Raw genomic sequence first — 12,872 nt, forward strand, 5'->3', positions numbered from 1 at the left:
AATACATAGAAAGCTATTAAAAATGGCAAACCATAAAAGATGCCTTTAATTCTTTTTATAAGAAGCTTGAATATAAATGAAAAAGAACAGTAAGTAAATGAGTAAATAACTTAAACAGGTAAACAAATAAATAAAGCCGGTGATGACAATATAGGCAGTCCCACCAAGTCGAAGGCCATTTTTAAAAAATCAGTTTGTGAAATCTAGAGAGAGTTCTAGAATCATGAAGTTGGAAAAACTATCCTGGGCTCTGCTTTTCAAAGTACAGAAAAAGTTATTTCACCAAAAAAGAAAAGACAAAGTTTTTTTAAGGAAAAAAATAAAGAATAAAATAATGTCCCAGCAATGAAAACATACCCCCAAAAGTCTGCAGAATAGATGGAAACTATAAACTATTATTTTAAAGCAAAGTAAACAAAAATTTTAATGCTACAAAATAGAAAAGAAACATAAATCAGAATTTGAAAAGATTGAAAAAATAGTATCTATTATCAACTATTATTATCAAAATAATATCTATGCCTCACTGCTTGAAGATTACAGAAATAATTATTGGACTCGCCAGATTAGATTAAATTTTGTCACTGAATCTAATAAGGAAGTACATTTGTAACACCAAATTTTTAAAATACTTTGGCATCCATATTTCAATATAATGTTTCCTTTGTAATACTATGCATTTTATGTGATGCATTTGAAAGCATTCTGAGAAGAGGTCCATATGCTTTACCAGACTGCCAAATGAGTCCTTGAACAAAAAAGATGTTAGGAACTTCTGATTTAAAGTTTATTTATTTATTTTGAGAGAGAACATGCGCACAAGCAGGGGAGAGGGGCAGAGGGAGAGAGAAAAAATCTTAAGCAGAAGCCTGATGAGGGGCTCAGTCTCAAGACTGAGATCATGACCTGAGCTGAAATCAAGTTGGCAGCTTACCCAACTGAGCCACTCAGGCGCCCCTGGAACTTCTGATTTAAATGGAAAGAGATGGGGGTCTCTAAATTAATAGGAATAGAGGGCCTTTTCCCCATTCTGTCAACCTATGTTGAAAATGGCTTGAGCTGGGGCGCCAGGGTGGCTCAGTCGGTTAAGCGTCTGACTTCGGCTCAGGTCATGATCTCACAGTTCATGGGTTCGAGCCCCGCATCAGGTTCTGTGCTGACAGCTCAGAGCCTGGAGGTTGTTTCAGATTCTGTGTCTCCCTCTCTCTCTGCCCCTCCTTCACTTGTGCTCTGTCTCTCTCTGTCTCAAAAATAAACTATAAAAAAAATGTTTTTTTATAAATAAAATGTTTTTAAAAGATGGCTTGAACTAGAAATAAACTTTTGTTGTATTTAAATGAAAATGATAAATAAGAAATTTAAAAAATTCATACTGGAGGTAAGCTCTTACTTGATTTCATTCAAATACTTTTATAGAAAGAACTTCAGTTTTCCTGACTGTTTTACATGGTCTTTACTGATGATCTTCAGGGGTCAAAAGAAGCACCAGCCTGTCTTCAGTTTTCTGGTTGGGCACCCTAGGCCAGACTAAACATGTCTATTACATGCCTGAGCCACATAGTGATTCTAGTTTTTACTTTGCAATGTAAATTTGGTTCAAAGTGCTCTTGCCCAAGGGGATTCTGTGAATATCAGTCACAAATAAGTCCATTTCTGTACATGTTAGTTCATTTTTTTATAGACTTCTTTCACACACACACAGACACACCCCCACACCAAAAACAAACAAAAAATCCCTCATGTGATTATGACCTAATTGTAATTATGGACTTTCTTTCTTAAGAGAGCTTTAGAGTTTATCTAACCCGCCATCCTCATCTTTCTAAGAGTGAACTGAGGACCAGGAAAGTTTTGATTTACAGAGTCAGATTTTACCCACAGTCACACAACCAAGGCGGCGGTCTGGGCTCAAACTGCTGTTTCCACATGTGTGATGCCAACATTGCGCTGAAACCTGGTCTTCCTTCTCTTCTTCCTTTCTATCACAGTAGAAGAGGCTTCAGTGCTTCTGTCTGTGATTTCATCATCCCTCTTGCCTGCCTATTTCATAGTCCATCCCCTCTTACCTCCTCTTCAGGCCATATTCCTTTCTGCCCCTTCCCATCCAGAATTCCAGAAAGAGAAACATTGTCTTTCTTTTAATCTCTTTTATTGTGCATTCCTTAACCCACAATCCACAGGGCCAGGCATTTCATTTAAACGGTTCTTCTCAAAGTCAGGAACATCAGGTTTACTCAAATTCATCTACTGTTCTCACTGTGATTTTCTCTCCCATTCTACAATATGTTACACTGTTGACTTCTGCAGCCCACTTAAAGTGCTTTCCTCTGTCTTAGCCTCTGCGATCCCATGCTCTCCTGAGTTTCCTTATTTGGGTGCTCTTTCTCAGTCTTCTCAGTGTATGCCCCTGGGTTCAAAGGTCAGTGACTTTTTCTCATAAGAACGTTCTTCTAATTTCTTCCCATTTTCGATGCTGGTTCTCTTATAACCTGATGTACTCCTGGGCCTCTGAAGATGCACTGTGTTCTGCTTTCTCATAAATCTATTCTGCACCAGCTCTTTCACCTAAATTTCATATCTGTCTGGGCATCTGCACCTGGACATCCTCTGGGACCTTCAAATTCAGCATGCTTCTTTTGTATCTTGGCTCCAGAATTCAAACTTCTCTCTAGGACACTGTCACTACCACCATCATCTTCTGCCTTGAATACAGCAAAGCCTTCTAACTGGTCCCATGTCCCCAATCTCAGCCCCCTTCCTCACTGCCGTCAGACTGATCTTTCTAAAATGAAACTATGTTCATGTCCACTTCTCTTTCTAAAACCTATTCGTGACTCCATTGTCCTCAGGATAAACCCACTGTAGTACTGCATAAAAGGTGCTTTCTTAATCCGGCCCTGCTTACCTGTCCTGCCTCACCCTTTGCTACAGCACCACACAGTGCCGCGTTTTCTGAAACTTCCTCTCCTCTGTTGCCTCCTGCACTTTGCCTGTGCTCTTCCCCTAACCTGCCTTTCTTTCCCCACCCTTTCTTCCACTCTCCCCTACTCGTGGATAACTTCCTTGAATCTCTCAGATCTCATCTCTCACAGCTTGGCCGAGGAGGCTTTCCTCTGCTTCTGCAAGCACTCTGTACTTATTCCTGTTGCAGACAGCATTCATCATAGTGCACTGTAGTTGTCCCTTACTTGTCTGTCCTCTCCCCTTCACTGGTAAAACTCAAGAAGAGCAGCTGTGTCTTACCTCCACGCCCCCCAGGATCTAGCATCTACATTTGCTTTTAATGGATGAATTAATATACCCTACTTGGTTATAATAATAAGTTCACTGCAGTGGAACTAAAGTTAGGATACAGCTAGCCTTTGGGATCCATGCCATATCCTTACCTTATTGGTAATATTTCAGTCCTCTGAAAAACTAAATAAGTATGTAAACTCTCTTGGACCTTTGAAATAAATAGAACAGCACTTTTCCAGTATACTGAGTTAAGGAAACACAGATTTCCCAAATTTTTAAATGTTTGAAAAGAACCTTACTTTCAGTAATTCTGTGAAAATGCCTAGGGAAGTTTTCTGAGGGTTTTTTTTTCCTTTAGAGACTGGGAAAAGATATTCTTTTTCCTTCTTTCTGAAGGTTGTGTATCGAATTCTTTTCTTTACCTCATGCATCTGATTACAGTGTCTTTGAATTAATGATAATGAATAAATGAGAAACAAAAAAAATCAAATGACCTTTATTATACAAATACATTGTACTTAAATGTTGCCTAAGAACAGGTGGCTAAACCCCAGAAGGCCCGCAAATTTATCTGGTAGGCAAATTGGGAATGCAAAACATTATCTTACTGTTTTTTGTTTTCTATATGTAATGCCTGAAATTCCAGTTAACATCGTTGTTAATTGTCCTACCACTGATACAAATGGCTTCTAAATCTACCTTTGTTACTTCTGTACAGAGGAACGTAGAACTTTAATGTTCATGAATGCTGGCAACGAGTTGAAAAAAAGGGAGTAATACACTTAAAACCTCTCTAACACTACGGACTCTACGTATTTTGGGGTTATTCTCTTTCATCTTCTTGCTGACCATCCATTTTGAGATTGTATCTGGCTTCTCTGCTCAGTGTCTGTTTCAGTGTTGGCCCCATTGTGGTCCATCTCAGACTCTGGTCTCTCCTTCCCATTACATTCCTTCTTAGGAGTAACCTTGTGCCAATTATCTTTGTTTCCTTGCCTTTACTTTATCATCACAGGTAGGTATATTTTTATCTACTCATGTTTTTCAAACTCTCTTGATATCTCTGTTACAGTATCAGAAATGCCAATCAAACCTACCAGGATCTCATCTAGGTTTTTCTGTTCTTGGTATGCTTCTAGTTTCACTATTCCTGTTCCCTGAAAGTAAGCATTCTTAGAGCTTCTGTGTCTGAAACCACTTTTCTAAAAGAAGTCCTTCAGCACCATTCTTAGGAAGAGTAATAACCTATTCTCTTTGCAGTTCTTAATATATTTCTCTTGGTCCCTATTTGTAATTTATTAATATATAGCATAATTTAATTGAATAAAATGAATTCCTTAAAATTCTAACTAATCAACCAAAACTTAAATCAGGATTTATGGAGAAGCAGGAACCTGCCAAGATATGAGTTTAAGCTTTTTTCAAGAGTTTATTTTTAAGGCATCATTAACCATGAAAGGGAGACAGATCTCAGTTGTTTTGTGCTGGGTTTTTCAGTTAGAAATGCAACTGTCTTTGAATTCCCTGTGAGCCAAGTTTACAAACATAGAAGGTCTTTCACTTTTTCCTGGCATCGAGACTGTTTTAGTAAAAGGAAGAACACATTTATTTATGTTTATTTGAGGAGAAATATGCTTATATGTGATAATATCATCGCTACCGAAACATAGACCCTTCTCCGCAACCTGCTCCTTACCTTAATAGCCGTACAGGATCACTGAGCAGGGGAGCTGGGCATTAGCGGTAAACCTGCGGACACTTTTAATGTGTCTGCCACAAACTGAGTCTTTTTAAACATGCGTGAGGTGATCTGTCATTTGCCATCTAAATAAGAGTCTAAGTTTAAAATTGGAGGATTACTTTGTCTGTGGTGACTTTGGGGACTTTAGAAATGGACTACTACCAACCAAATCAGAAGCGTGGAAAACCAAGGATTCCCATTCACTATATGAGTTATCAGCTATTTTACAGTATTCCAAGCTCACATGCCTCTTCCTTTCCTTTCCATATTGTTTTCTGCATTCCCTAAATAACCCAGCAGGCAAATTTTCTTTGTAAGATAGATTTTTCTTCCTTTTTCCACCATATCTTTATCAATATTTGTTTGCTTCTCTGTGTGCTACCCAGTGGGGTTATGACCTGTCTCTGAGGTTCTTGTTTGTTGCTGCTGTTTTTGAAATTTAAAAAAGAACGTTGATGTTCTGATGGTTTAAAAACTTCTGAATGCTGATAGTGTTTCTGTGAGCAAAGACATTGAATATAATTATTGTACTTGACATACCATAAGATTTATGAAATTGGCAGTAGAAAACCACAAGATACTGACCCATAACTTAAATTTAATGAATCTAAACCATTTGATTTTTATTCTATGTTCACTGTTTAATAAACTCTTCCTTTATAATACATCCATGTGTACTATGAGGTGCTGCTACCTGCATCGTACATAAAGCTATAGGAATAACCAAATTGAAGTGTTCTGACATTAAATAAGTTCCAGAGTTTATTATTTCCAATTATAGTGTTGATTTCACTTTGGAAGTTTGTGTGTTAAATATCTTATTGTTTCTTTTACTAAAAACATATTCTGTCTTAAGGCACCTGAGTGGTTCAGTCAGTTAAGCATCTGACACTTGATTTTGGCTTAGGTCATGATCTCACAATTCTGTGAGTTTGAACCCTGTGTCAGGCTCTGCACTTCCTGCTGGAGATTCTCTCTCTGTGTGCCCCGCCCCTCCTTCCTCCCTCCCTCTCCCTCCCTCCTTCTCTCCCTCTCTCTCTCTCTCAAAATAATAAATAAAAAAGAAAAGTTTTACTGAAAAAAAGACATTTTTAATCTTTATTTTAATGTTCAGCTGAAGAGATATAATCATTAACAAAATTATAATTTAAAAAATTATATTGTGGATGTTTAGCATGTTCTAGTCATAAACAGCGTAATTGTATTTGGGGTGAATAAATTGTTAGCCTAAAATAGAAAGAGCTCTGCCATGAATTGAGACCGTTTCTCTTGACATTTTATAAATCCTTAGCCAGCTGTGAACATACAACTAAATAACATTACACTTCACAGAGAAAACAGACTGTCATGTGCTAGTATATTTTTAGGAGCTTTTACATGACTGTTTTTAGAGTGGGAAAATACAGCTTATAGAATTTGATACATTTCATAAAGTAATATCTAAATGTTCCACATGTGGTTTAGGTTTTGTTTTTAAGAATAATTTGGAATCACTGCCTTCACCAGGCCCTTTTTTATCGTTCACCACAGTTCTCATCGTCAGACAAACTGTGTATTTGCTTTTATTTGGTTAGTGTTATCTTCTCCACACCAGGATATAAATTCCACGAACTTACGGAGTTCGGATTTGTTCGGTGCTAAATCCACATTACGTATGTGACCGACACATAGAAGGAGCTTACAGTATATCCGTTGAATACATGAATAAGTAAACAAGTAAACTGATTTCATTTTACATCATTTTTTCCTTTTTATTTAACTATTTGAGCTTTTCTTCATGTTAATAAAGAGTAAAATACTTTTACAAAGAAGAAATCATGGTACACTAAAGCAGTTACACGTAAATCCCATCTGATGGAGATGTTTTAGTTACTCTGTGGTAAACTGAGACTCTACATGACAGTCTAGATTCTATACTTTGATCTACTGTGGCCATTTTGGAAAAAAGAAAAGAGAAAGTCTTTATAGTATAGTTTATTCTTTTATATTCATGAAGATATCATCTCTCTGATTAAACAAAATAAAATCCTCTTGAACATGAAGAATGTTCATCATCCAGTGTAAGAAAAATTACATGTATCGATGTGGACTGACCGTACCCCGAGTTGGTTGTGGGACTCACTTAGGACAAAAAATCCTCTGAACTCCTTGATGGAGGGCAGTTCAAGGAAGTCATGCAAGCTTGCAAAATAGCATAATAATTGCCCTCTTAATATTTAGCCAGCAATTTGCTAGTTATATTCCCTTTGAGGAACATGAAGCTGACATTCTCTGCTTTGGTGTCCATTCAGTAAAATAAGCATCCTACAGGGAGGTAATTTTCAATCATTTCTTTGCCTTTACCCCACAGTCCTGCTCAGCTTTTTCAGGTAGTTGTTGCTGCTTTTATACATGTTATACAATATATTTTATCTGAACAATATTAGATTTTATATTCATCAGGGCTTGAACTGGACTAGAACAAGAGAATTCATTTCTGCCAGGGAGGGTGGAGCTGGATGGCTCAGTCGGTTGAGCGTCTGACTCTGAGTCAGGTCATGATCTCGCAGTCCATGAGTTCAAGCCCCGTGTGGCCTCACAGTTCAAAGCCCAGAGCCTGCCTTGATTCTGTGTCTCCCTCTCTTTTTGCCCCTCCCCAGACTCTGTCTTACGCTCGGTCTCTCAAAAATAAATTTAAAAATTTTTTTTAATTTTCAAATAGAATAGTAAATTGTAAATCTATCCTGTCACATTTTATTGGTCTCACTCCTAATTTTACTCCTAATTTCTTACGTTTCTTTTATCTCTCACTGCCTTGTTTCTCTTTTCTCCTTGGATGTATGTATGTGTGTATGGATGGATAAATGGTCAAATGTCAAGTATATGGAATAACTAACTGTTGTTCAAATACTTTTATTGTTCCCAGCTTCCGTTTTGTGCTGACCTCTTTTATATCTTCATGGATAGACATTTGATAGGCAGGTCAAACAAGGAAAGTTTGGAAGTACAATATTAAAAAGTAGCTTTTTTATGAGGTGTGTGAGTGGCTCAGTTGGTGGATCGTCCGGCTTCGGCTCAGGTCATAATCTCATGGTTCATGGGTTCAAGCCCCACGTCGGGCTCTGTGCTGACAGCTAGCTCAGAGCCTGGAGCCTGTCTTCAGATTCTGTGTCTCCATCTCTCTCTGACCTTCCCCTTCTCACTTCGTCTCTCTCTCTTTCTCTCTCTCTCTCAAAAATAAATAAAACATTAAAAAATTTAAAAAGTGGCTTTTCTAACTATGTCGTTACATTGGAGTTCTTATGCTGCCTCCACTCTTGCTTACAAGAAGTTACAGGAATGGATATCTGGACCGTTTGGAGTGTGACATAGCTTACAGAACTGATAAGTGACCATTGAGCAAATCTTAACCATTTCTGAGGGATTTGTATCATTTCTCTGGAGTATTCAATTGACTTATTTGCTTCAAACAAAATCTTGAATGACACAGCCTATCCATAGTCCGTGGACAAAGGGGAGATGGGTTTGAGAAGGTAGTTCTGGTTCCAAACATATCATGATCTCATACACTGGAAAGTAGCCATCGCCTTTCCAGCTAACTTTTCTTTTACTGCATATCCATTTTCACTGTGCTTAGTAATGTTATTAGTAACTAATTTACATGGAGAGGTTGAGAGTCTAGGGAGCAAAGGATCAAGCAAGCAATTGGTACACTTAAACTTGAGTTACAGAGCAGATCCAGTTGAAATATCCCCACCATCACCTCTCCCTATGCCTCTCCTCCCCAGAAAGCAAGTAATTTTAAATTATTGATATTTTACTGATATTTTTCGTGAGCACTATCATATTACCAGCATGACTGATGGAACTAGAATGTAGCTAATGTAAAGCATTTGGCAGTATTTTGGGAAAACTTCCATATAGAGAGATGAGTAATCATAGACTTACATTTAAAATTTAAACATGTGGGGGCGCCTGGGTGGCTCAGTCGTTTGGGCCTCCGACCGGCTCAGGTCAGATCTCACGCTCGTGGGTTTGAGCCCCGCGTCGGGCTCTGTGCTGACAGCCAGCTCAGAGCCTGGAGCCTGCTTCCGGTTCTGTGCCTCCTTCTCTCTCTGCCCCTCCCCCTCTCATGCTCTGTCTCTCTCTGTATCAAAAATAAATAAAACATTAAAAAAAAATAAAATTTAAACATGTGCAAGCTGAACATTTGTAGAAAATTTCTTAAGGAAACTCAAGAAAGATACTACTTTTATTGTTTTCAGTATCATTTTTTTTAATGGAAGGCTTCATGACCTTGTGTGTCATCCTTGTGCAGGGGCTGTGCAAATCTTCTCTATAGATTTCAATTTTAGTGCATCTGCTGCCAAAGCAACCACAAGTTAACGTTTTATTTTGGAATAACTTTAGATTTACAGAAAAGTTGCAAAGATAATATCAAGTATTTCCATAACACCTCTCTCAGTTTCTCTACCTAAGTTTTTGTTACAAGTGTATCTCAAAGATACTGTGGGGATGGTTCCAGACCACTACAATAAGGAAGATAACACAATAGAGTGAGTCAAATTAATTTCTAAAATTTCCAGTGCATATACAAGTTATGTTTACACCGTGTTGTAGTCTATTAAGTGTGCAGTAACACTATGTCTAACAAAGAAACCAGAATGTATATACCTTAACTAAAAGATATGTTATTGCTTTAAAAACCTTAACCATCATCTGAGCATTCAGCAAGTTGATCTTTTTGCTGGTGGAGGGATGTTGATGGCTGCTGATTGGGGTGGTTGTTACTGAAGGCTGGGGTGACTTTGCAATTTTTTAAAATAAGACAACAATGAAGTTTGCTGCATTGATTGACTTTTCTTCCTTTCACAGACAGTTTCTCTATGGCATACAATGCTGGTTTATAGCATTTCACCCACAGGAGAACTTCTTTCAAAATTGGAGTCAGTCCTCTCAAACCTTGCTGCTGATCAACTAAGTTTATGTGATACTCTAAATCCTTTATTATCATTTCAACAGTGTTCCCTGCCATCTTCAGCAGGAGTAGATTTATCTCAAGAAACTACTTTATTTGCTTATCTATAAGCAGTAACTCATTATCTGTTAAAAATTTTATCGTGAGAGTGTAGAAGTTCAGTCACACCTTCCGGCTCCACTTCTAATTCTAGTTCTCTTGCTGTTTCCACATGTGCAGTTACTTCCTCCACTGAAGGCTTGAAGCCCTCAAAGTCATCCATGACAGTTGTATTGTTCATGTTGACATTTTGACCTCTTCCCATGAATCATGAATGTTCTTAATGATACCTCAAATGGTGAATTCTTACCAGAAAGTTCTCAATTTACTTTGCCCAGATCCCTCAGAGGAATCATTATCTATGGTGGCTGTAACCTTACAAAATGTATTTTTTTAGTGTTTACTTATTTTTGAGAGATGTGGAAGTGGCACAGAGAAAGGGGGACAGAGGATCTGAAGTAGGTTCTGTGGTGACAGCAGAGAGCCCAATACGGGGTTCAACCTCATGAACTGCGATATCATGACCTGAGCACAAACCATGATATCATGACCTGAGCTGAAGTCAGACACTTAACCAACTGAGCCACCCAGGTGCCCCACAAAATATATTTCTTAAATAATAAGACTTGAAAGTCAAAATAATTCCTTGATTCATGGGCTACAGAATGGATGTTGTGTTAGCAGTAATGAAAATAACATTAATCTTGTTGGAAATCTCCATCAGAGCTCTTATGGGACCAGGCGCATTGTCAACAAGCAATAATATTGTGAAAGGAATCATTTTTTCCCGAACAGTAGATCTCAGTGGTAGACTTAAAATACTCAGTAAAACATGTTGTAAATAGATGAGCTGTCATACAGGCTTTATTGTTCCATTTATAGAGCACAGACAGAGTAGATTTAACATAATTCATAAGAGCCCTAGTATTTTTGGAATGGTCAGTGAGTATAGCCACTAACAGGAGAGTCAGCCTGTCCTTTTAATCTTTGAAGATGGTCATTGACTTTTCCTCTCCAGCTACGAAAGTCCAAGATGGACTTCCAGTAGAAGGCTGTGTCATCTACACTGAAAATCTGTTGTTTAGTGTAGCCACCTTCATGAATAATCCAGGCTAAATCTTCTGGACCACTTGCTGCACCTTCTGTGTGAGGACGTGTCCTTCACCTTGCACTTTCACGTTATGGAGATGGCTTCTTTCCTTACACCTTATACACCAACTCTGCTAGGGATCACTTTTCTTCTGCAGCCTCCTCCCTTCACTCATTGAAGAGAGTTAGAGCCTTCTTCTGGATTAGGCTTTGGCTTAACAGAAGTTGGCCTATCAGCAGTGAGACTGTTTTGCTTTGTCATCATTTGTGTGTTGATTAGATTAACACTCTTAATTTTCTTTAAGAACTTTACCTTTGCATTTACAACTTGGCTATTTTCTGCAAGAGGCCTACCTTTTAGTGTATCTCAGCTTTTGACATGCCTTCCTCACTGAGCTTAAACACTTCTAGCTTTTAAAAGAACATGCAACTCTTCCTTTCATTTGAACATGTAGAGGCTATGGTAGGGTTATTATTAATTGGCCTGATTTTATCACTGTTGTGTCTCAGGGAATAAGGAGGCTCAACGCGAGGGAAAGAGGCAGAGAATGGCCATTCGATAGACAAGTCAGAACACACACAGTATTGGGGCGCCTGGGTGGCTCAGTCAGCTGGGCAACCAACTTCAGCTCAGGTCACGATATCATGGCCTGTGGGTTCGAGCCCTGTGTCGGGCTCTGTGCTGACAGCTCAGAGCCTGGAGCCTGCTTTGGATTCTGTGTCTCCCTCTCCCTCTCTCTGCTTCTCCCCTGATCACACTGTCTCTGTCTCTCGAAAATAAATAAATGTTAAAAAAAAATTTTTTTAAGCATTCTTTTAGTATGTGCTGTGTTCCAAGGCAGCTGATGGGATGCAAAGATGAGTTAGACGTGACGACTGCCCCCAGGACACTTCAGGCCGCTGAAGGCAGGCGACAACAGGACCTGGTGGAAGTGCTGTAACAGAGACGGAAGTCATGGCCCATGGGAAACCAGGGGTAGAGTGAAACCAAGTGTTACAAAATGGCTAACTCTGAGAAAAATAATAGACTGAACACCAAAGGAAATTTAAACAAGTATCTAACAGTTGGAAGTTGGTGGCAAGGGTATAGTGATGTTCAAAAGAAGCAAGAGTAATGAGAACTGTTTCCAGTAGTGATTAAATACAAATAGAACTGTTAAGATTTTTAGTCCCAGCAGGAAACAAGTTCAATAATAAACCAGCAGTTAGTTTTCTTATATCAAAAATTGATGTGATAAAGGAAAATAGTAAGACTATAACCTGCAAGAAGAAAAAAAAAAAAAAAACCAGTATTCTTGTTCTCTCAAATGAGAAGCTGGTCTACACTAAAATAGCAAATCCAGTTGTGTTCTCATTTTGGTCATCTTTTATCTGTTCCATGCAAAGAATCATCTTTAAGTTAGATATACCAAAAATTAGAGGAGTTCAATCAGAGAACTAAAAGAAGCACAAAAATGAAAACTAAAGCCATTTTAAAAGCCATAAAATTACTTAGTACAGAAATGATTTTTACCTGCCTACCTCCTAATAATTGAACGGTTGCTATAAGAAGAGTACAGACAATAATGGCTTTTTGAACAGAGGTAGAGGGAAAAAACCTTAAATCTAGTAAAATAAAGTTAAAACAAGAGAAACTTCCTAATTTGAAGAATTAAGAATACATACTTTAAAGTCACTGATGAGGGGAAACTGCCATCTTTGACCTAGGGAGATGCCCTGCCCTTTGCTGGAGGTCTAGAACAGAGACGATCGCTTCCAACTATTCCGATAGAGTTTACACTTTGGTTTGAATATGATATTAGATATTAA

The 12,872-nt window shown here is 38.2% G+C and overlaps 1 protein-coding gene and 1 non-coding gene across 2 annotated transcripts in view; one reads left to right on the top strand and one right to left on the bottom strand.

Moving 5' to 3' along the window:
• UBE2E2 (ubiquitin conjugating enzyme E2 E2) overlaps nt 1-12,872 on the top strand; it is a 352,686-nt gene that overhangs the window by 236,014 nt on the left and 103,800 nt on the right. The gene's annotated exons all lie outside the window — the stretch shown is intronic.
• On the bottom strand, nt 9,231-9,332 carry LOC115293039. Its single transcript, XR_003909308.1, has one exon. It is a non-coding gene; the product is annotated as a U6 spliceosomal RNA (small nuclear RNA).

The sequence above is a fragment of the Suricata suricatta genome, chromosome 5, assembly GCF_006229205.1.
Source record: "Suricata suricatta isolate VVHF042 chromosome 5, meerkat_22Aug2017_6uvM2_HiC, whole genome shotgun sequence".
In the NCBI taxonomy this organism is placed as follows: domain Eukaryota; kingdom Metazoa; phylum Chordata; class Mammalia; order Carnivora; family Herpestidae; genus Suricata; species Suricata suricatta.